Genomic DNA, 25,733 nt, shown 5'->3' on the forward strand with positions numbered 1-25,733 from the left:
AGCTGCCTGGGAGGAGGGAGAGAGAGACTCCATGATTTGGAAGAGAAGCCACGTGCAAGATAGGAAACCTGGATGGCCCTAGAGGATACTGCCCTAAGCCCAAGAACCCTCCAGCATGGTAAGGAAACTGAGGCAGGGAAATACATAGAAGTGTGTTTATTATTTTGTCTAGCTCTATGTATTGCTTATACTACCTAAGTAAAGAGTGAGGGCTTTTAGAATCCTATGACATCTGTGTATTGGTTTGCTTCACTTATTGTGTTCCCCTGAAGAGTTAAACAGGTGGGATTCTGAGAGAGGGTGTATTTAAACTATGGGAAGCCTGAGGGGTCAGCACAGCCTAGGCAGTTGGACTGTGGAGTCTCAGAAAAGGTTGCTAGACAGAGGATCTGCACCCCAGAGTGTGACTAGAGACCCCAGCTGGGGCAATGCCTTGACTCCATTCAGACACCAGAGGCTTAAATAGCACAGCAGGCCCAGTAAGGTGGGTGCCAAACACAACAGCCTAGTGAGAGGCCAGCCAGGGGGAGCTCTAGCAGGGATGTGTATATATAACAGATACAGCAATATCCTGACCTGATTATCTTCTCACTTATGCCAATTTTATACCCGCGCAAGTCTGTTTACCTCAATGGAGTTACCTGTGATTTACACCAGTGCCCGGTTCATAGTAGCTATATTTTTCTCTCTCATGTTTTCTCCCTCTGTCAATGTCTTATAGAATCCTATTTTGAAATCTGCAGTGTTTTTATACAAATGAGGCCCAGAGTATTGAAACTGATGCAGCAGACAGTGAAAGGTATATGGAGAAGTATGAATAAAGTGAAGTATTAATTTTAATCCTTCACTTTCAATACTCAGTGCTTAGGATGTTAATAAATCAGAGAAATATTTAATAAAACAGACTTTGTATCTGAGAATGATTCAGGGAACTTCTGATTTAAAATGTGAGACTGTTTTGCTTCTCTCGAGGAAAGTTGGTAAATAAGTTTCTCTCAAGCTGGTATGAATAATCAGTAATGGAGAAAGTAGGATGTTACTGTAGCTGATAAATCAATGTTTGTTGGAGATTACAATCACCCAAAGTAGCCTAGTCATGGTATTTTCTTATGACCCCATTTATTCCAGATTCTGACCTTCGTTACAACAGTGTACATGTGAAACAATTACGCTGAAGTTAATGCAGTTAGTCCAACCTGAAACTGGTACTGGTGAGAACAGACTTTGGCCCTTAGATCCCAGTTCAGGAAAACATACCTATTTAAGAAGGGTTCTTAAACACCTGCTAAATTTATTTAAACATGAGTCAGTGCTTTGCTGAATCAGGGCCTTAGTATGGACTTGTAGAATGGCAGAGAAACAGCCAACGGTGAATAAGGCCACTCAACATTTCAGGCCAAATCCTCAGCTGGTGTAAATTAATGTAGTTTCATTGACTTTAAAAGGGTTAAGCTAATTTACACCAGTTAAGGATCTGAGTAAGGGCCGGTTATGTTGCTTTAGGAATAGACAAAGGGCCGTATTGTGTCTGAGTCACAGTGTGGTCCCTGGTTCCTCCCTGGCTCCAGGGGCAGTAATGTGCACCAGCTCCACACTTGGCTCAGATTATTCCTCCTCTATACTGACCAGAGCGTTAGAAAGACAGATCCAAGGCTCCCCTCCTTCCCTCCCTGCTTCTGCCCACTTGCGCAGGGGAGGGAGTAGCACCTCTGTGGATGATGATCTTCTACCAGTGCTTAATTTGTAGTGAAAGAGGTGCCGGGGCTCAAACAATTATTTTACTTTCATAACTGACACGCCAAGCCTAGAGGTGCTGGGGCTCAGCCCTGGCAAGCCCCGGCACAAATTAAGCACTGTTTTCTGCATCTCCCATGCTGTTGCTCGCCATATGGGTAGGCCACAGGGGGGGATAAGTGGGTGCCTTATTTCCTGTTACTCCCCTGAACAGATGTGTAGGACAAATGACAGTTTTGCTCTTTATGACCAGTCCTAAAGTGAGTGGAAAATTACAGTGGTCTAAGGTTCATTAATGTTTTCCATACTGGTTTGAGTGTTCATGGTAACTGTGACCAACCACATCCTAGCTTCAGATGAGTTGTAGTTACAATTATTTTTTTAAAAAGTCACTAATTGTGCAGGCCATCTGCTGTGTGTGTGTGTGGGGCGGGGGAATCCTAGGTATTGTCTTTAGTGTGCATAATCCAATTTTTTGTGTGAAGGCAGACTTTAATCACTAGACTAGCAAAACGAGGCATCTGTTTCTAAATTTAAGTAGCTGAGACTAATCAGAGTAATTCAACTTTTTCTGCAGTAGACTTAATTGATCACCTAATTTCTCTGCAGAAAGGGGCTAATTGTTTATTTACCTATTTAGTTATTTACAGAAAGAAGAGTCTTAGTCATTTTGCAGAGTAATCTTTATTTGAAAGTTATGTACAAGACTTGTATGGAAACCTACAAAATGCAATTAAGTTTTGATTGACAAACCCAAAGTCTGAAGTCATGCTAAATGTAGGAAGAATAGTGCTGATGATAATATCACCAGAGGGCTGAGCATCCATCAGAGTGTACTTTTGTATAAAGTTGTGTTCAAATACAATTTAGCTTGAAGTGGCTATTAATTCTTCCAATATAAATTAGATTAGGAGTTTTACAGTAAACTGTTTCTCAAGTTTGGTTGGCACTCTTGAGCAGCTTTCAGTTCTCAAAAATGAAAATCAGAGTCATAGAAATGCAGGGCTGGAAGTCATCAAGTCCAGATCCCTGCACCAAGGCAGAGCCAAGTAAATCTAGACCATGTGTGACTGGTGTCTGTCCAACCTTCTCTTAAAAACCTCCACTGAGGGGGATTCCACAACGTCCTTTGAAAGTGTATTCCAGAGCTTACCTATCCTCATAGTTAGAAAGTTTTTACTAATTTCTAAAATAAATCTTCCTTGCTGCAGATGAACCCAATTACATCTTGTGCTACTTTCAGTGGACCTGGAGAACAATTGGCCATTGTCCTCTTTAACAACCCTTAACATATTTGCAGGCTGTTATCAGGTCCCCTCTCAGTCTTCTTTTCTCAAGACTAAACATGCCCCCTTTTTTTTTAACTTTCCTCATAGGTCAGGTTTTTCTAAACCTTTTATCATTCTTGTTGCTCTCCTTTGGCTTCTCACCAGTTTGTCCACATCTTTCTTAAAATGGGGCACCCAGAACTGGATACAGTACTCCAGCTGAGACCTCACCAGGTCTGAGTAGAGGGGAACAATTCTCTCATGTCTTACATACAACACTCCTGTTAATACCCCCCAGAATATTAGCCTTCTTTTGAAATTGCATCACATTGTTGATTCATATTCAATTGGTCATCCACTGTAACTCCTAGATTGCTTTCAGCAGTACTACTGCCTAGCCAGTTATTCTCCATTTTGTAGTTGTGCACTTGATTTTTTTTCCTTCCTAAGTGAAGTACTTTGTACTTGTCTTTACTGAATTTCATCTTGTCAAGGTCGTTTTGAATTCTAATCCTGTCCTCCAAAGTGCTCGCAACCTCTCTCAGCTTGGTGTCATCTGCAAATTTTATAAGCAATCTCTCCACTCCAAAGTCATTAATGAAAATATTGACCAGTACTGGACCCAAGACTGACCCCTGTGGCACCTCACTATATACATCATCCCAGTTTGACAGTGAACCCATTACAGAATGATAATTATGGTGATGCTTTGCTCATATACTATGTAGTGCCTTTCATCTCAGATTATTTTACAAAGATCAGTTCACCAAGGGTACACCTTCACTAACCGCTGGATTGGCGGGTAGTGATCGATCTATCGGGGATCGATTTATTATGTCTCGTCTAGATGCGATAAATCGATCCCCAAATCGACACCTGTACTCCACCTCGGCACCTACCAAATAGCGTAGCTGAAGTTGCGTATCTTAGTTCGGACCCTCCCACACCCAGTGTAGCCCAGGCCTTCATCTCACAAAACCCTGTGAGCTAGGAAAGTACTATTAAATCCGTTTTATGGATGAATAAACTGAGGCAAATGATTTGCCAGTGAGTCAGTGGTACGATGGAATAGAAGTCAGAAGTCCTGGCTCCCCCTTCGTTACTCTAACTACTGGAAAACATTCCACAGTCTAAAGGCAAACTGCCGATTTGGCATTGGAGAGTTGCAAAAAACCCTACAAACCTTTTGTAAATACTAGTCGTGCGTTTGATACCAGGCAAAATATTGATATTTCTGTAATTAGCAAGCCCAGCATTTCATTATAAAACTGGTGAAGTCCACTGAATCCATCAGTTTCACAGCTGAATGTTGCCACTTTCACAGCAAAATCTGATTTCAGTTTTCAGTCTGCCAAAACTGCTTGTTTTCACACACAAAAATCAAGGAAAGAACATGGGTTCGAAAATCAAGTCCCTCACAAAAATTGGCATTTCTGAATTGCCTGCTAGTAAGCAGCCACTTGCTGAAAAGTAACAGTGTTTGTGACATTGGAAATATGGGAATTCAGTGTGCTAAGAGACCATAATAAAGTCTCCATCATATTTAAGTACTGGCTTAATAATCTTTCAAGGCATAATTCTGATCTCTGACTTGGAAAAGCATTGCTCCAAAGATTGAAATAGTCAAGGTGTTTGAGAGACTAGAAGCAGCTTTCTACTTAAAATGATTGCTTTTTCAAGATTTGACACCCTTTCGCAAAGCAAGTTCAGTCTGCTATGTGTGTCTAACACACCTGTGCTCAAACAGAATGAAAATGAGGCATGGTATGAGCAAACGTGGAAAGTTGTAGCCTTACTGTTCTAGCCTGATTCACCTGTACTTGCCTGAAACTTCTTAATTGATCAATTTGTAAAGTGAGCCTGTTATGAAACTGTAAGCATGTCAACCACCTGAATTTAAGAACAAATGATTACTGTTAGGGCTGTCAAGCAATTAAAAAAAATAATCATGATTAATTGTGTGATTAAAAATATTAATCGTGATTAATTGCACTGTTTAATAAGAGAATACCATTTATTTAAATACTTTTGGATGCTTTCTAGATTTTGAAATATATTGATTTCATTTATAATACAGAACACAAAGTGTACAGTGCTCACTTTATATTTTTTATTACAAATATTTGCACTGTAAAAACCAAAAGAAATAGTATTTTTCAATTCACCTAATACAAGTACTGTAGTGCGATCTCTTTATCATGAAAGTTGAACCTGCAAATGTAGAATTATGTACAAAAAAACTGCATTCAAAAATAAAACGTAAAACTTTAGAGCCTCTAAGTCCATTCAGTCCTATCTTTTGTTCAGCCAATCGCTCTGTGTAGCAGGGTGGTCACCCAGCTCTGGCCCTGAAGGGATTAGAAAAGCCCTGGGAGAGGGCTGCCCTGGGGAACCAATAGTAAAAGCAGCCCTGGAGAGGGCTGGGAAAAGGAGTGAAAACACCGGAGTAGCTGACCCCAGGTGTCGCCAGCTCAGTTAGGGCTCAGCTGGCCCTGGTAAGAGGGCTGGGGGCCAGGAGCTGAAAGGAGTCTCACTCTAGCCCTGGAGCAGAAGGGCTAGCTGTCTGGGAGCAAGGTACCTGAAGTGGAGCAGTGCTGGGGAAAGGCAAAGGGAGCTGCGGAGCTTCAACCTGGTAAACCCCCAGGCTGCAGGCCTTGTTGAAGACTTGTGAAAGGTACTGAGGCTGCAGAGGGGTAGCCTGGGGATAAGCAAAGGCAGCAGGTCCTACCCCCTTGCCAATGATGAGTGGCCTTTACAGACTGCAGTCTGCCCCAGTGAGCGGGTGCTAGATGATGACTGGCAGTAGCCACTGAGGCAAGGTGGGTTTAGAGGGTTGGGGGTTCCCCTGGGAGGGGAGACCCAGAGCGAGGGGGTACTTCTGGGGCAGAACCCAAGGTAGAGAGGCACCGGGGTTTGGGAGGGACATGGGGCCAGTGGCAGGTGAGACACCGGCCTGCAGAGGGCGCTCTGTATGCTGGAAAAGAGCTAATTCCCAGGCGACCAGCAGGAGGTGCTGCGCCGGTGAGTCTCACTTCGCTACACTCTGACAAATGAGTTTGTTTACATTTGCAGGAGATAATGGTGCCCGCTTCTTGTTCACAGTATCACCTGAAAGTGAGAACAGGCGTTCTCATGGCACTGTTGTAGCTGGCATCGCAAGATATTTACATGCTAGATGTGCTAAAGATTCATATGTCCCTTCATGCTTCAACCACCATTCCAAAGGGCATGCATCCATGCTGATGACAGGTTCTGCTGGATAACTATCCAAAGCAGTGTGGACAGACGCACATTCATTTTCATCATCTGAGTCAGAGGCCACCAGCAGAAAGTCAATTTTCCTTTTTGGTAGTTTGGGTTCTGTAGTTTCCACATTGGAGTGTTGCTTTTTTTAAGACTTCTGAAAGCAAGCTCCACACCTCGTCCCTCTCAGATGTTGGAAGGCACTTCAGATTCTTAAATCTTGTGTCGAGTGCTCTGGCTATTTTTAGAAATCTCACACTGGTACCTTTTTAGTCAAATCCGCTGTAAAAGTGGTCTTAAAACGAACATGTGCCAAGTCATCATCCAAGACTACTATAACATGAAATATGTGGCAGAATGCAGGTAAAATAGAGCCGGAGACATACAATTCTCCCCCAAGGAGTTCAGTCAAATTTAATTAACACATTATTTTTTTAACGAGCATCATCAGCATGGAAACATATACTCTGGAATAGTGGCTGAAGCATGAAGGGACATACGAATGTTTAGCATATCTGGCACATAAACACCTTGCAAAAGTGGCATGCGAACACCTGTTCTCACTTTCTGGCAACATTGTAAATAAGAAGTGGGCAGCATTATCTCCCTTAAATGTAAACAAACTTGTTTTAGCGATTGGCTGAATGAGAAGTAGGACTGAGTGGATTTGTAGGGGATAGTTTTGCATTGTTTTTTGTTTTTGAGTGAAGTTATGTAACTAACAAACGTAGATTTTTTTTAAGTTGCACTTTCATGAGAAAGAGATTGCACTACAGTACTTGTATGAGGTGAATTAAAAAATACTCATGTTTATAACTTTTACAGTGGAAATATTTGTAATAAAAATGTGAGAAGTGTACACTTTGTATTCTGTGTTGTAATTGAAAAACAATATTTGAAAATGTAGAAAAACATCCAAAAATAAATTTAATTGGTAGTTTATTGTTTAACAATGTGATTAAACTTCAATTAATTGTGATTGATTTTTTTGAGTTAATCATGTGAGTTAACTGCAATTAATCAACAGCCCTAATGACTATTATTTGTATTATTAGACTAGAACCAAAGGGACTCACCTGAGAGTGGGGTACCATTGTGCGAGGTCCTTGCAAACATGTAGCAAGAGACAGCTAAAGTTAACAAGCTAAATAGGCAAAGAGTGGTGGTGGGGAATAGAGGTGAATTGATTTGCCTAAGGGCCACTGCAGCGCTGGGAATACAAACCAGATCTCCTGACTTCCTGCCAAGGGTCCTCTCCACTAGACTATACTGCCTCTGCCTACAGAAGCTACTACTAAAATACTTAATGCTTAAATACTACCGAATTGGTGGTATTGTAATTAGCATCAGCTATTACTGAGTCACTTATTATGAGGTTAACTATGTAACCCAACCAGAAGAGAATTCCTAGATTTAAACCATCCCTTTGAATTATAGCTGGAAATGAGCTGAGCCTGTGATCCACAACTTGGCAGCTAGCTGGAGTTTCCAAGTTGCCTTCAAATTTAGCTCCACGAAGAGCATGTTGCAGCCTGGAGGCAGGACCGGCTCTAGGCACCAGCAAAGCGAGCAAGTGCTTGGGGTGGCACAATTCCAGGGGTGGCATTCTGGCCACCTTTGTTTTTTGTTTGGGCAGTTGTGCTCTTGGAGCTTGGGGTGGCAAATTCTTTGCTGAGGGTGGCAAAAAACCTAGAGCCGGCCCTGCCTGGCGGTCACCATGGGTTAGATTGCTGTGGGAAGGCCCAAAAGGAGTGGTTTCAGTCTTCTCCTAGCCTGTCATCGATGGAAAATAGCATCACTCTTGCTCAGTGCTGGTGCCTTGACATCTGGAAGCAGCTGAGAGTCTGATAGGACCCCTCGATTGTGAACTTTAATAACACAAGGCACAACTGAAGGAGCAGATGTTTCTGCTCCCTCCTCTTGTTACTTCCCTCAGCTAGCTAGCATCCCCTCTTCTCTGGACTGAATTGGAACTAGCTCTCATCTAAATACCAGTCCGAATCAGATGCTGCTGTATTAGCCAAATACTGTATCAGCAAATCATTTCACAAACACAGGTTGTTACATGTGTTTGAAATAAACAAGAATCCTGAGCCGCCTCCTCCCTATGTAATCCCCAAAAGCTGTCTTACGACATGTCATTGTGTGCATCTTTCAGATCCAAACATGAAATCTAGCCTGTAGAGATGTTATAGTGCCTAGAATAGGGTGCACTAGAAATGCAGATAGGAATACGTGCATTTATGACATTCTCTGGGGGAGCTGGGATCTATAAATCAATGACTGTTATTATTTACCAGGAACAGAATCAAGCATGGAATAGACTTTTCGATTATTAAATGGAACTATTGGACCAAGTCTTTGAAAAGTCAGCGGTACACATGGCTGGAAAAGTGAGAGCTCACTCATGCATCCACATTTACAGGTAGACACCCACACAAAACTTGTCATCAACAGGGGTTGAGCAAAATGGGACACATCGATTGATATTTGTTCAAATAAAAAAAAATTAAGTTTGATTAGACTGTTCAAAACCCTATTGTGTTCACTTGCACACAGATCTGTGTGGTTTAACTTTATTAGTGAAAATTTAACTTTAAATTCAAATGCTCAAATATCTGACTTATGGGTAGAGGGAATGCAAAGGTGGCTTTAAGTCAACATGCCAGTCCCCTAGGGTGACCAGATGTCCCGATTTTATAGGGACAGTCCCAATATTTGGGGATTTTTCCTATATAAGCTCCTATTACCCTCGCACCCGCTATCCCAATTTTTCACACTTGCTATCCGGTCACCCTACAGTCCCCTGGCATAAATTAGAGCAGTCTAACTTGCATCAGCTGTGGATGGCTCCAAAGAACAGCTGTCAGGGATTGTTGAGATGCAGGGACACCCCAAACCTGCCCCCTCCACTGGGACACTGGCTCAACACCAAAAGATCTCCTTGTGGTTGGAATACTCTGGGCTATCTCCTCAGCTGGTATAAACCACCATAGCTCTATTGAAGTCAGCGGAGTTACAATGATTTACCTCCACTGAAAATTTGCCCCTTCAACTTTAAGGCTGCTTTTTTTTGCCAGTTGGGAAGCCCAAAGCAGCCTCAACACAGCCATGCACTGGGGTCAGCACTTGCATACACTGATTCTTACCTCATCAATTATCAGATCATATAGGTGAGCAAAATAGGTGCAGTTTTCCTTTAAAGGAATTATTTTCCCATGAGATGCCAATGCTGAGCACAGAAAAATCCATCCTTCTCCAACTTAAATAAATATGACTTCTATGGAGGACATTAATAATTTAGCTTCCACAAACACTTCCATTTCTTGAAAAGATCTTAATACATCCTTGATGGAATCAGAACACCTTTTCCCAGAGAGTGTAGTGGATGGATGTAGATGTCATGGGGTCTTTAATTTTCACTCCTTAGATTTATGGAAATGGAGAACCAGGGCTACTCTTTTTTTCCTTCTGATTGACTTCTCTACAGGGGTCTGCCTTTTACATCATGCCAAATGGAGTGCTTGGGGAGACAGACATAATGTTCTATTAGCAGCCTCTGTTCAGTGCAACTTTGCTGGTCCTGTGGACTAAATATATTAAGAAATGTAATTCCCTTATGATGAACTGACGACTAGTACTTGCTTGCTTGGAGAGATGTAGTGGAACATGCAGACTATGGGAAGAGGCTGGAAAAGCCAAACACTCCTGGTTTTCTTTCTCTGTCTAATGCTTGACCAAGGATCTTTCCTATTCGTTCCAGGATTTTGCTTTCAAAATAGGGAGGGAAACGGAACTTCCAGCACACATGGAGAGCCTCTGATAACTGACTGTATGAAAAGGTTTAATATAACTCTCTCTGTACGATTTGTACTTTAATAGTCCTGAGAATTTCAGAGCAAGACTGAGATCAACAGGCTGTACAATGAGGAATGAGGTAAGATACAGAGAATCAAGTCATGCTGAGTAAGATAATGCAATAGAATTCGAATGGAGCATTACATGATGGAGCTACAGGGAGTGTGACAAAATGGCCAGTGTTTGTATGGTGGGTCCCACGCTTTTCTTGGCAGAGGGGCTATAATGCCGCCCCTGCTCGTGGGGCACCAAGTGCCCCGCTAGTGGCCTAGGAAGGTGGTAGAGGAGGGAAGTGGGGAAGGGGTCTGGGTTTGCTCCTCACTCTGAGCCCAGCCCCACCTAACCCCTGCGGGTTTCTTCCCCATGGGTAGGGTTACCCTCGGTCCTTGATGCTGGGGGAAGCAATCTCCCTACTCTGCTGGGGGAGGGTCTCCCTTCCTCCAGTTCTCTGATCTTTCAATTCTCAGCCACACACCTCCCAACTCCAGTCCTCTCTCACTCCACCCTGTCTGCCTGAAGCAAGCTTTGTTTTTTTTTTTTTAAAGTTCCTGACAGGGCCTTAATTGGCTACAGGTGCTCCAATTAACCTGTAGTAACCTTCCCTCCTCTACAGGGAACCACACCTTAATTAGCCTCGGGCTTATATATGTCCCCTCGACGACTCTCCCACTGCTTCCTGGCATATCACAGGACTATGAGACTAAAAGCAATTTCAGTCCATTCCAGGCCATCCTTAAGGTGTCAAATTATCTAAAATCCAAGTGCAAAAAGCTCATTGTAGAACCATGGAGGGATGCATCTTCCCCCACTGAATCTAAGAGATGAGATAGTGTAAAGAATTGTGAAAATGCGCCATACTTTGTTCCTTTCTCCCCTCACCCCCTTATTCTGTGTTTGTGTGTCTCATGTCTCGGTGTCCTCTCATATGAATACTACCCTACAGAACTGCACAATGGGCATTTGTGATGGTGCGATTGATCTGTTGCAGATTGCGATGGTGCAGGGTGTCCACACTAGCTATCCTGTTCCAGTTGCACACAATACAACATGTCCATACCCCAAACTCATTTGCTGATGATGCTGTGTTTGGCTGAACAGAATATCTTCCTCAAAGGACATTGCTTGAAACATGAATCCCACCCAGTTTACCTCAATAACCATAGATTGTTCTCTCATATCTTAATCACCTGAAGAAAACTGCAGCAAGGTGAGCATGCGTAACAACTGTCTAAGCAAATTGGCTGGCACTTCGTGGGGAGCAAACACTCAAACTTTCCGATCGTCCCGTTTAGCCCTCTGTTACTGTGCAGCAGAATCCTGTGCTCTGGTCTGGCTCCATTCATCTCACGCCAAGTTGGCTGACACACAATGACACTCAACCGTGCGCATAGTAACTGGGATGATTTGATCCACACCGGTGCCGTGGCCTCCTGTGTGAAGCATCACCGCTTCCTCACACTTCTATTGTGAGGAGGCTACAGCAAGACTGATGGAGAAGATCAGGGCAAACCTGAGCCTACCACTATACACAAACCTTTTTGTACACCCGAGAGAACGCTTGTTGTCGAGCAGCCCATTGTGGCCTCACCTGCCCGCCCCAGGTTTCTCTGCAATGTTGATGTGGCATGAAGAAAGGTCTGCAGCTGACATCAGAAACCAGCCTCTTATAACTGACTGGACCATGTGCGTACCTGGCTTTGATTTGCATTGCTGCTAATGGGCCCTTCTGAACCAGTTTTGAATGGGCCAGGGTCAATATGCAGCCAACCTTCCTACCTGGGCCAATGAGAGGATCCCACATTAGACTCTGGCCAAAGACAACAATGTCCCACATCACTGACGACTGCCTTTTCATCCAATTTGATGGTGATCTGAGGGCTCTGCATTTCACTTATGAGGATGCTGCAAATTGACCTGGCAAGTTCTGCATCCAATAAGGAGCAAGAAGACTGCACTCATTGTAACTAATGCAGTAGCATTGCAGTTCCCATCCACAGGAATTAATGGAGATACACCAGTGTGAGAAGGGAATTGGGCCCTATATGCATAAAATATATGTGCTTGTATTTGACAAGTGAAGTATCCTGTCTGCTATGGAGTACAGAGCTTTAATCAGAGTGGTCACTAGAAGCATATCAGGGGCATTGTGGACTATGCTTTGAGGAACAATTGCAGCTGTGAAGGTGAAACACCAATCTGTTCTATCCATCTAGGTATTGCAACAATACAGTCACCTGACCCAGGATGCAGCAGGAGTGAACCTTGCTGACAGCAAGCACAAGTGCACCTGTACTGGCAATACTTGTGCGTACAGCTGGTCAGGAATCTTATGACAAAACAGAACTTTGCTGGAAAGTGCTGATTCACAGCACCTGAAATATTTTGTGGCAGCATCTCGGGTTTGATGAACTTTCAGCAAGTCAAAGGCAGGGTTACTCAGTGAGAGTAAGGGGATCAGAATCTCTGGCCCTAAATAGTAAGTACAATAACTTCTTCTGAAGTTAAACTCGTCTTCTAGACTTTTGGAGGTTTACGGCTTGCTCTTGCAGGCTGTAAAGAGATAAAGAAATAATTACTGAGATTTTCCTTCAGGCTTTTGAAATTCCACAGGACTGACTAAGGTGTGGTGGTGCTACAGAGATTCCAGGCTGTAAATGCTGATGCTGCAGAGCTTTTCTGTGCCAGGAGGCCACCCTGGAAAATTGGCCTCTTTTTTTTTTTTTATTGTTGTCCAAAAATCCCTTGAAGGGTTTCAACTGGTTTAAATCTCAAAGCATTAACTTTCATCACCACACAAAATTGTCAGCAGTCAGCCCAGCATTTCTGACTCACCAATATTTAGTGAGACTGTGGGAAAGAGCGTTATCATACGGTCAGAGTCAGGGGGACAAAGGGTGGTACAAACTGGCTCATCTCTGTTTACTTCCTATGGAGTTTTGCCCACTTCCACAAGCAGAGAATTTGTCCTGTTCAGATCAATTATATTATATCAGTGCTTAGAGATTCCAGCTGTAACCAGGGCCTTCTTGCGCTAGGTGCTGTACATACACATAGTAATAGACAGACAGTCCCTGCTCTGATGATAGTAGTCTAAAATAGACAAGGCAGATGAAGACTTAGAGAGACAGAAGGTATTATTTAGTCCCTCTCTACATATGAGGAACTGACAGACTGAGATTAAGTGACTTGCCCGTGTTCCCAAAGGACTCTATGGCTGAGCCAGGAAATGAATTGAGATCGCCCGAATAACTAGTCTGGTGCTTTAACTGCAAACCATCCTTTCTCTTCATTATTACTTCCAAAATCTGCTACCGTCTTTGTATGGAACCTTGGGGGAGCTTAACTTGTCAGCTTCAGTCTATCCACCTGGGAAACAGTGCAGTAATAGTTACCGTACAGGAATGTCCTGAGGCTTTGTTAATATTTGTGAACATTGTTGACATCACTGAGTGAAGGGTTGTATATAAAATGTAATGCAATAATGGTGTTGTAATATCAAAACCAGAGGTCAATATCTAAGGACAGAGGTTAATAGTAACATTCCTATTGATCAAAAATGATCATTGAGATGCTATATCTTTTCCCCCTTAAGGCGGAGTAATAGTAATAACCCACCAATCACAGTCCATTCAACTGCCAGTTGCTTATGGGCCTTAAAAGATTTTCAGTTAGATATGTCAAACCATGGTATTGTATTTAGGAATTTTCTACCCAGTGCAGAATAGACAGGCTGTTGCATAATTCCACTTTTATGAAGTCACATTGGCAAATGTAGGCCAAGATTATTATTATTATTTTTTTTAAAAAGGGTGTTGAAAGTTAGGCCTAGATCCAAGTTTAGGCACCTATATAATGTGGCCTGATTTCTTTTAAAAGCACTTTTGTGAATCTGGCCACTCATTTTTTGAAATCTTCACCTTGGCCTATGCAGGAACCGGGTAGTGGCAGAAACAACAACAAAGCGTATGTGTTTAAAGTTAGAATTTCAATCAGAAATTTGGGTTCTGAAGTAGAAATGTGTATGTGCTCTCTGAGCTGATCCTGTAAGCTCTCCATGCAGAACTCCCCTTCGTGTAACATGCATTATTGTCCTTTGTGACTCTCAAGTGTTACCTTAAAAGTTTTGCAAGGGCCAAATGTTGAGGCTCGGTTCCTAATTCTTGATCCACTATCAGCATGTCTCCCATTAGCTGTTGCAGTTCCTGATCACTCAGCCAGGGTATCATCCTTCGCCTGTGATGAAGACTGTACCTTCCTTAGAAAATGTTCCTTAGGAACAGATTTGTACTGGAGATAGTAAAGGTGCTTGATTCTTTGGACAGCTTTTGAGGGACATTAGGAATAACAGTCTACTTTTACAGATGATCTGTCAATGCAGAGGATATTGTAACACTGAGTTACTTATATTGATTAGTTTTCAGAGTAGCAGCCGTGTTAGTCTGTATCCACAAAAAGAAAAGGAGGACTTGTAGCACCTTAGAGACTAACAAATTTATTTGAGCATAAGCTTTTATGAGCTATAGCTCGCTTCATCGGATCGTATTGGTTAGGCACTCAAGCTCAAACACAATATAAACCTACAGTCATTGCTTCTAACCATTCCCCCTATTGTAGTTTGTCCAGTTTTTCTTTATTGGAATTATTTCCTATATATTTCACATTTTCCGGTCTTTAAAAGTAAAATCTATGGGAAAACTTTCCAGGTTTCACCATTCTGCTTTCTAAAATGCCAGAATGGCTTAAGCCAGTGGTTCTCAACCTTTTCCACCCCTCTATTTAGCCAAGAACCCCTGTCCTAATTAGCAATATGGTTGGCCCAGGCTCCTGATACCTGTTTGCAACCTCCATGTGGAGAACCTGTAGCTTAAACAATAACTCCCAAATACTCACATTCTTCCAATCCGATTACTATGGCACAGCATCATAGAGGGACTGATTCTCTGTCACTTCCACCTTTAAAGGTGCCTGCATAGCAGATAAAATTCATTTCTGCTGTAAACTCCCATTGTTATCAATGGAAGTTGCTTCTATCAGTCTGAATTGGTCCCTGGAGTTCTCCCACATCAGTCCCCAAAGTCATGTAAACCAAACACCCAATTTAACTCTCCTGATGCACCAAGGGAACAAATCGGTTAAACTTTTATTTAAACGACACACTCCCAGATCAGAGGCTGCTGTAAAATAGGTGAGCGCTATGTGTGTCTATAACTAAGGGTGGCTTTATGAGCATACTTTTGTTAACTAACTGCTCTGATCTTGCCTATTTAGTCTTGAAATTAATGTGTAAAAGATGCCCATGAGCAACACGCAACTGAACTGACTATGATTAGGTGGATTATTACTATTACTCACCCCAACAAGTTGCTATCTGTTTCATATGCTCCAGAAAATGTTGTAATGCATGCAAGTGGAATAATATCCATGTGGGTTGATGTTAAAAATCCCCGTACAAATATACTGGGACTAGAGAGTGAATATGGACTCATGCGTACAAGCAAATTGCCTGTGTTAGGAAATCAGGTGCTCACTGGCAATCGGATATAAACTCGGACCCTCTCGCTGTGACTTTTAAGTTTCAAACACTTACTTGTTGTTTACTTCCAGTGTTAGGAAACAGAAACTGATTTATCAGAGCACCATGCTGATGAAGAAGAGCTTATCTGTTGTAGGAGTTTATTTGAAGTGTTCCAGGCATTTCTCTGAATTACTGTGTGCTGTGCCGAATCCTTTCTAGTAATTAAATAGTCAATGTGTACGGTTTTAAAACCTTTAATTTTTTTTTTTTATCTCTTAACTTCTCCTTGGGATTTGAACCCTATGTAGCCCTTTGTGCATGTACATCCCAGAAAGCCAGATAAACCTCCCTGGAGTTAAAGTAACCTTCTTGTGTATCCAGCCAGGCAGGGTGGAGAACTGAGAGAGACCAAAAATGAGTTTGAAAACCACAATTTTCTCTTGTGAATAAGAGGGGGAATTGATTGGGAACTATCTTGTCCACCTCTATCTACTTCCGTCTGCCACAGTGCTCCTGGAGATCCCATAAACCTCTGGGCCCAGGACTGGGCTCCAGTGGTATCATGCAGTATGGTACATGTTTTGATAACTGACTTAAATTGTGTCCTGAAACTTATCACTGACTGTCTGGGAGAAAATGGATCCATTTATAAATGTTCATACTGTAAAGACTGTGTTTAGCTAATAAGACAAATCCTTTTTAATCCATTATTTCCGCTGTTTTTAGGAGCAGTTCTAAACTGCAAGACCCAGTTTGTTATCAGAGTGTAAACGAGCCAAACTTGCAGCTGCGTAGACCATTAGGTATGGAGAAAAACAGAAAACCAGCCTTCTCTGATTTTACAACAGAGAGGAGAGCTGGAAGGCAGCTGCATTCAAAGCTGTGGGAAGGGCTAGGGGACTATATATTTGCTGATGGGAATGGCAAACCCTTTGGCATGTGATAGCTGGGGAGCCAGCCATTGGTGTTGGAAGCAGGCATAAATTAAGACAAGATAATGAGAGAAATGCTAAAATGCAGCAGCCTCATGCAGCACCTGCCTTCTGGGTAATTTGGCTGGATGGTACCCCATATGAACCAGCTTCCATGATTTAGTCATGAATGTCACTGTATAATGCTGCCCTCACCCAGTTACACCTGTTGTGGTCTCCATGTTGCCCAATTTATGTCTATGTGCAGTGTTGTCTGTTTGTGCGGTGAAGCTCACAGCTAATTGCATGAAAGGGACTGATATACTTCATAGTCACAGAATGGTTCTGGAGACTCTGCCATCACATGGGCACTATGATTCTCTGGTTACAGAGGGTGTTTTGACCTGTATCTGATTGTACTGATCCATTTTGACCTGGTATGTGGGTACTGATCTGTGCAGTACCTTATATCTCAGATGATTGCTTGGATCTTTTTGCTTAGGTCAGGGCACCTGGGTAGTTTCTGGGTTGCACATGCCCATATCTCCTGGGAGAGCTATGGAGGGTTCCTGTGTGCTTCCTGTGCTTGGATCTGCGTAGGTGTATCTTCTGGCTCCTGCTGCTCCTTCTCTGCTGAACGTTGGTGGGTACGATGTATAGAGCAGCAGATTAAGGGATATGATAGGCAATCCCTTCCTGCCCACTGTGTTGGTTGTGTGGGGATGAACACATGTCAACATGGGGGGCGGGGTGCAGTGGCTGATTCCTGGTCTTGCTGTGAATGTGATGTTGACTTTCTGTGCTGCCATCATTTAGCAGAGTAACCAGAAACACTCCAACGGTGACCATAATTGCCGTGCATCTCAGTACTGAATTAAGTTGCTGAGTCTCTTTGCTGAGCGAATACATAAAATAAATAAATGAGACTGAATTACTGTGGGGACTTTGCTTATTGACATAAGCTAGTGAGTAAAGCATTTTGGACGAGAACCATTTGAACTCTAGCTTGCAGCGAACACTGGAGGTTTGTATGAATCCCAGTTACAGGCCTTGTAATTAACTTTTGTGCATTTTCTGGGCATGCTGCACCTAACGTCATTTCTCCAATAATTATATTAATACACAAAACAATGTAACTGATGTTAAGGTTGGGACTGAAGAAAACAAAAGGCTTTACACATGTTGACTATTTTAATACTGACAATGCTGAGACTGGCACTGAAGCACAAAGTGTGTAACATGGTCAGAGCACCTAATGAGAAGATTTCAAGACGGAATGGAGTACCAAAGCTTTTTGGTGCTGACCCTGAATCTGGATCTGCTACTCAGCCCCCTCTGGCCATGTGCAGTCCCAGCTGTAAATTAAATACCCAGAGAAACAGGGTTTTTTCTGGAGATGCTGACAGTCTTAATGATATAGTGCAACTATAACAGAATATCTTCTTGTTGAGACAGTGTGGTGTGGTGTTGTGTGTTTTTTTTTTTAACAGTAGTGCCTAGAGGCCCCATCAAAGATCAGACCCCATTGTATTATGCCCTGTATCAATGCATAGCAAGAGATGGTCCCTGTAGCAAAGAGTTCACAATCTAACTAGACAAGCCTGAAAAAAGGCGTGCGAGGAAACAAGTTAGAAATGGCATACCCAAAGTCCCCCCCACACGTCAGCAATAGAACCCATGTCTCCTGCCTCCTGGTCCCCACTGTCTTATCCACTCGATTACACCATCTTCCAGGGTTCTGGGCTACCCAGTTGCCAAGTTCTTTCACATTTGAATCTGAATCTTGAAATAGGAGCTATAATTCTTATGACATTCCAACCATACATTCCACTGAATGTTGCATAGTTGTGAAACAAAAATTGAAGGCCAAAGATTGGGATTTAGAGGCATTGAAGATACTCTGGCTGACTGAAAGAGGGTTCCTTCATGCTTGGATTTTTGTCCTCTTTGAACACATTACAGAACATGGCTTGACATGATGATAAAGCTGTTGAGCTGAAACAAAGACGACAACAAAATGGCACTTAAACAGCCTGAAGAATAACCATTCAGTACATAAAACCCAACTAATGAAGTGTGTGAATCTAATGTCTGAGTTAATTTTCAATCATATTTGTTTTAAACCAGCTGGTCAATATATTTTAATCATGTTGTACACTATCAAACAGTCAAAAATCAAAATAAACTGCCTTTTTAAAAGATGGATTCACTTCATTTGCAAAAATGTACTTAGTGTGCAGGAATTTTTATTTTTGTGAGAACTCTGAACTTTCATTTAAATAAGATTTCCATTTGTATTACATTAGAGTTGACAGAGGGGAAAAATGAATAGCCATCTGCTAATCAGTTTATTTCTTATAATGAGAACAAATCTGCAATTTCACTAATCTAAAGGGCACAGAGGACGAACTATGTGGGGAGCGAGTTTCTTGCAGTTCAGAGAGCTCAAGACCAATTTGCAGGAAGTAACAGTTTGCAAAGGTCCTAAACTGTGAGGCGATGATGCTGGTTGAGTGGACTAACCCTTCTCTCATTGAAGTCAATGGCAGTATTCTCCTTGATTTCAGTGTGTCAGGATCGAGCCTGATGTGTGAGCAAGAGCTTCTCATATTCTAGTTTTAGCTTGGGCTAAGTGTTACAGGCCAGATTCTTGTTTACACTAGGCTTTCGCTACACTGCTCTGGCCTTAAAATGGGAGTAAATTATATTGATGCTACCTGAGTATTGTAGACGAATCTTAGTGTAAAGCAAGATCCCTGCCCTACTACTCCAGGTAATACTCATCTGAGGCTCTTAAAGAGTTTTACAAAAGTTAAAACTTGCATTGCCCCTGTAATGTTGTTACATCAATTTACAGATGGGTAAGGGTGATGTAGGGGTCGTTTTGTTTTATCCAGCTTCCCATAGGAATTGGAGAGAATGTCATCTCTGCCTAGTTAAGATTACAATAAATTGTAACAGAGAGCTGGCCTATAAACATAGGCATGGCCAGTGCTCTGCTACAGGTACATAGCCTCGTAAGCTTGAGGATTGCTGGGGGTTGTAGTCTTCAGACATGCTGGAGAGGGGTCAGCTGACTAAGTGTCATGGGACCACAGATTGGTGACTATATAAAAGAAAGCACTGGCCTAATCTTGAGATGGTGAGGACAGAGGCAAGACTTTGGGGGCAGGGAAGAAAGAGTCTTAAGAGACTGTTGGGAAAGGCTACCTCGGGGGAAAGTTGTGTCCTCTGCGCTCCTGGCTGCTGAAAGCTGGAAAGGCCTCTGGTGGCGGGGATGAAGTGCTTTGTGTTGCTCTGCATCTCTTTGTAATAACAAAGCTGGCCCTGAGGAAACAGCCAAAATGTAGTGTGAACTTTAGTCTACCTTTCCTGGCTGGTGTACCTGCCCACTGGCTTACAGGAGCCCTCAGCGATAGTCACTTGTGTCTGATGTTGGGGGTAAAATAGTGCATCTTGGTTCTATTATAGGTTTTATTGTTCTCTAAATTAGAACAAGAAAAGGTATTGGAGAGACAGAATGGTCCAGTGGCTGGGGCACTGGACTGGCACATAGGCACACTGGCACATACCTGGCTTCTATTCATGGCTCTGCCACTGACCGATGCTTCACCCCATTTCCCCTCCCACCCTCTCTCTGTCTTGCCTATTAGGATTGTAAACTCTTCTGGACAAGGAATGTCACAGTATGTTTATACAGTGCCCTCCCCAATAGGGTAGTGATCTTGTTGGCTGCTACAGTAATATAAATAAGTTTTTGATTGCTGTCTGGCTGGAGTAGACGTTTTCCTTGTAAACTTCAAGTACCCGATTAAATGGATTTGAAGTTTCCATTTGTTAGAAATTAGTCCATTGGCACATCTGAAAAACACACTTTTTCAGTCATCTCACTTTACATTGGAATGCTTCACGCACTTAAAGACTTTCCAAATGTAGCAATAAGCACACAGTCATAAGTAAGGCAATGGGGGAGAAGAACAATTAAACATACATTGCTCAGCTCTAATGTCTCTATCCCAATCTGCAAAGCTGGTGTTCAGAGTAACAACCGTGTTAGTCTGTATTCGCAAAAAGAAAAGGAGTACTTGTGGCACCTTAGAGACCAACCAATTTATTTGAGCATAAGCTTTCGTGAGCTACAGCTCACTTCATCGGATGCAGACTGTGGAAAGCGTAGAAGATCTTTTTATACACACAAAGCATGAAAAAATAAAGTTTGCACTGGCACTGAAAAATTTCAACTTTCAAATGCTGCAAAGCACCTGCCAACATGCTGGTGCAAGGAACGTTCCAGCTTAAAAGCTCTAGTGGGCAAAATTTTCCTGCCAGCAAGTTGGTAGAGGCCACCACTTTCCTTGCCAGCACACTGTGCAGGGAATTGCTTTCTAGCTCAACTCCTACAAACATTACACTTTAGCAGCAAAAAATGTATGTGCTGAATAGTTACCATAGTGACCTTGCACAGGGCTGCTGCCATTACCATCCCCAGGCAGAATCAAATGTGGGTTACTGGACAGGTCCCTTCTCAGATGAACCAGTCCATGTGATATGCTTCAGATTCTGAAGGACAACTGCAAAACGCAGAAGCTCATAGAAACCAATGCTTGCAAGATCAGCATCGGTCCTGGATCAGTTTCCAAGCATCACATGGCCTAGAGCAGATGGGAAGAAGTGTGGGCCCAGGATTTCACACTTGCTGTTGGATGGAGGGAGGATGGTGGCATCTAGGACCACACACAACTCAGTCCATGAAGTCTTGGGTGCAGATGTCATTATGACCTGCTGTTTAATTGCATGTAATGCCATTTCACATGAATATTTCTGCACAAAAAATAAATCAACCCATAGTTTTCTGCCTATGACATTTTGCATGATGATTGTGATGTATACCCTAGCACATGAATACTTTGGGGGAAAGACGAAATCTCATGATCTGAACAGTGCCCGGTTTTTTCTTACACTCAGCTGCCACTGATCTCTGTGCTAGAAATAAAGTCTGGGGTGCTGGTGCTGTAACTCTTACCAAAGACAGAAGCTGATGAGCCTTCAAGTCCAAGTGTTGTCTATCTGCATCTTATCAGCACCAGCTGGATAGGGTCTGCTGTCAGACACTGTGGACAAGAGAAGCCTTCCTTATTTTCATCTGGAATGGGGAGACGACCAGAGAAATAATCAAGATTCATAGAGTCCAGGGCGAGGAGGGACCACTGTGATTGTCTAGTCTGATCTCCTATATTACATAGGTCATAGAACTTCCCCAGAATAACATCTACATCCAGATTTGGTGCCTCAAGCACATCTCTGCAAACAATGCTTTTGAAGATCTGCAGCTTTGCAACACGGGGCCAGATTTTCAAAGAAGCTCAGGGCCAGGTTTTCAAGTGCCCAGCCACTGCCATGTGAACTGAACAGATTTTCAGCACCCTACCCACTGAGCACTCGGAAAATCTGGTCCCAACTGAGCACTACTGAAAACCTGGAGAGAGAGAACAAGCTGCCCATGTCAGCTAGCTGCTCTCCATCACACTGTGCTGTGGAACTGGAGAACTCCCTGGAAGAACTGACAAAGGTTTCTTGGACAGTTGTATTGTCTGCCCTTAAGGCTAGGGAGGAGCATTTAAAGAGTTAAAAACTGTACCCCACAAATTGTCAAGCTAGAAGTCTCCTGTGGGTATTTACATAAGAATCTGCTGTGAGTGGGCAAGGAGACTTGTTTTCTTGCTGAAACTGAGAGCATGGAGGTGTTCTCACAGGCACTTGTTAAGGAAAATTCACTGCTAAGCAAAAAGCTGAAGACTTTGGAGAATAATTTTACAAGCAACAGCTTTTGGGTATTGAGAATCAAAGAAACTGCTGAGTTCATGTAAGGTGCGTGGAATGTATTAGAAGCCTTGCTAGAAAGGCTATATTCTGCCACCTAGTTTTATTCAGGACTTTCCCATTGGTTTCGATGAAGATTTACATACACAGATCAGTGACACGACGTGACCTTAAAATCATGGAGGATTTAACTGTGGATACTGCAAAAGAAGAGTCTCTTCAGATGTTTGTTGCTGCCTTTTGATCATCAGTAGGTAATTTTCCCTCTGATTCTGTAATTCCAACAGGACATTTTTTTTCCCCAGCAAATGTCAGTCTTAGTAGATTAGGGGAGGCAAAGATGGTTATCAGTAAGAGAGGATGAGCCACATAATCTATTTAAAATATTCTAGTTCGTGTAAGCAAAAACATATTTACTTTGGTTTTGGTACAAAATGTCCCAGCCAATTCTGTAACTGTAAGTTGACGTAACGCAATGTGACACAATTTCCTGCTTTGCCGTGTCTGGACAGGAACACTTTCTTTTCTCTCCCCTTTGCTACCCAATTTTAACTGTTCATGGACATTGTTCATGCAACTTGAATGCAGCCATTTTTATGATCCCTGTAAGAGAACCTAGCAGCATCCATTTCAAAAAGAAGGAAACTTACCCATTTAGTTATCAATTAAGGTTTGGATTTTCTAGTGTGGACTGACCTCTTCATTGCAGAAGTCTTTCTCTTTCACCTCCACACTTTCATTAGCTACATATTTTTACTATGTTATTAGTATTATTAGTAGTATTAGTAGAATTGGTCAAATGAATTCTAGGGAAAAGAGATGTTCACTTAAATAGTCGCTAGAGATGGATCCAAATCAATCCTCCTTGACCCAGTTCTGAACAGTCCTTGAACTTTAGGAAAGATCCAATCATGATTATGTGTGGCTTGACCCTCTCTCGGTAATGGAATAAACCAAAGTACCAAATACAAACAGCCATGAACTCGGAAAGTTTGGATCTAGTTCTTGAACTGAACTCGGTCACTGAGGCCCATACTGAGGCTAGTATTTATTCCATTCACATGCATTCTTACCCTGCAAGGTAAATATGTGATCTTGTCTGGAATCACTCTAGTGTCCCACCACTGGGCTGTCAACAGGTAAGGAGATGGGACTCAGGGATACATTCAACGGAACTGATCAACCTGCAAGTCACACAGCAGTTCTGCCAAGTCCTCCACATAGAATCTATACTCAAATATGCACCAAACCATGAGGTTTGGCAGGACTTCTACCTCTAACTGCTCAAGTGTATTTTCTGCATATTTGAGTAGACATTGGATTTTTGCACTGTTCTTTTGGCATATTCTTGTCATCCATGTTTAGCATAATCTACTTGGTGAAATTTGGAAGTCTTTGAATTGAAGCTCTGAGAGGATTCATTGCCACGCCAATTAAGATTCAGTAATATATTAGATAGTCCTCTCCTTACAAGCTTGCATTTTACTATCAGTTTAATGTGCATGTGGTAATTATCTATTTTGGGGTGACATTTAATAGACTGCAGTTCATTGCTGCTCATTTCATCCTTTTGTATACGGACTGCTGGGAAAGAACCTGCATTTAACATTTTGGGATCTGACAAAAGAGGAGAAAATTATACCCCTTGGCTATAGCCTTTTGATCTTGTATTTTTACCAAGGTGAAAACAAGTGTACGTTAGACATAGGATACAGAGTGTATTTGGGATCATTGCCTCGTTTGTTTTACATTGTGTTCATTTTGTGTTTAGACTATGTTAAAAGAAATGATCCTAATCCTTAAAATTCTGATCAGAGAAGCATTTCTTTCATGCAGGAGGATTTTTGTGTGTGTGTGGGGGTGCCTAGCCAAATTCTTTTCTGGACCATTTTGCTTAGACTCTTCCGCAGTTAGAGTTTCGCGGCAGCTGGCAATGCAGTTCAGTGTTTGGGGCTTATTGGACGTAGATCTGAAAGGCTCTGTGTACATTAAATCCACTTATATATCTGGATTTAAAATCTGTTTGTACCCAAATTAAAGGATTTTGGGGTTTTCCATTTCATTTTTCCATTTCACATAAAGAGTATATTAACACAATGGTACTAGTGATTTTTAAATGAGTGTAATTAGTAAATATCTAAAAAGTTATAAGAAAATTAGGGGCCTGACTGTCCTCTAATTTACTCTGGTATAACTTGGGAGTAGTTGAATCTAGTCTACTTTTGTGTCTGTCCTCAACTATCACATATGAAGAGCATGTTACAGGAATGAGCTTAGCTGTATAATACTTGTGGGAGGTGGAGGTGTATTACTATAGATAGGGCAGTGAGGAGCTAAGAGATAAAGTAACTTGCTCAAGATCACAGAAAAAGCCCATGATAGAGCCAGGAATTGAACCAAGGGCTCTTAAGTCGCAGGCTAATAGCTGAGCCACAATGTCAGCCCCTTTCAGCCTGGAGTTGTGTTGGTGTCAATGAGAGGAGAAGCAGGCCTATTGTATCTAAAAATGGTGTAAAATACCTTTTCTGGTCTTACAGATTGCATTGTGTCTCAGAGGCAGCACACCCGCCTGCAGTGCAGGTAGCTTACACAGTCCTGTGGAGCAAGAAAGCCCTTCCTGATGCAATATACATAATAAAAAGGTGAGCATAAAAGAGGAACGTGCAGCTCCCACATTTGCAATCAGAAGGCTTGAAAGGGACAAATTACAGCAAGCCTTTTCTCTGTCTGGGAACAAGCTATGCAGCAACAGGAAGCTCTTGCAAGGGATTTTCTTTTGCCTGGTGTTTGCTGAGGGGAGAGTGGAACTGGGTTTCCACACACAGAATCAGACAAGTGGCTTGGAGAGCACAGGCGAGAAATACAGCTTTAATATTTTTTTAGTCTTGCACAACATCATTAAAAAGATGTGGTTGCCTAATATGCTCAAACTATCCAAAAATGCATGTTACAAAAAATTGGCCTCTGAGAATGAATCCTAGGTTCAGATTTATGTGGAAGAAAACCTCAGGCCAGATCCTCAGCTGGTTTGCATTAGCGCCACTGGTGTTGGTAGGGCGATGATGATTTACATTAGCTGAGGATCTGGCCCCCTGATGTTTCACTGGCACTGTCCGAAGCCTTAAGATATATTTTATGGGCCAGATTCAAAGCTAATGTGACTTGATTTAGCTTGGTTGACGTCAATGGAGCTACAGCCGTTTCAACCATTTGAGGTTCTGGCCCTGTTTTCTTAAACTAATACTGTGTTCTCTTCTCCAGGATTGTTTTTAATGGTGCACAGCCAGTGAACCCCACTGTTGAAATAAGGGAAGAGGCTCAGCTGGTGTAGATCAGCATAGGTCGACTGATGCCAGTGGAGCCATGTGGAAAAAAAGAGCCATC

The 25,733-nt window shown here is 42.3% G+C and overlaps 1 long non-coding RNA gene across 1 annotated transcript; it reads left to right on the forward strand.

The window, feature by feature from the left end:
* On the forward strand, positions 1 to 25,733 carry LOC122466389. The gene is made up of 3 exons (XR_006291826.1): positions 1 to 118; positions 24,887 to 24,991; positions 25,611 to 25,733. It is a non-coding gene; the product is annotated as an uncharacterized LOC122466389 (long non-coding RNA).

This window comes from Chelonia mydas, chromosome 6, assembly GCF_015237465.2.
Source record: "Chelonia mydas isolate rCheMyd1 chromosome 6, rCheMyd1.pri.v2, whole genome shotgun sequence".
NCBI classification, from domain to species: Eukaryota; Metazoa; Chordata; order Testudines; family Cheloniidae; genus Chelonia; species Chelonia mydas.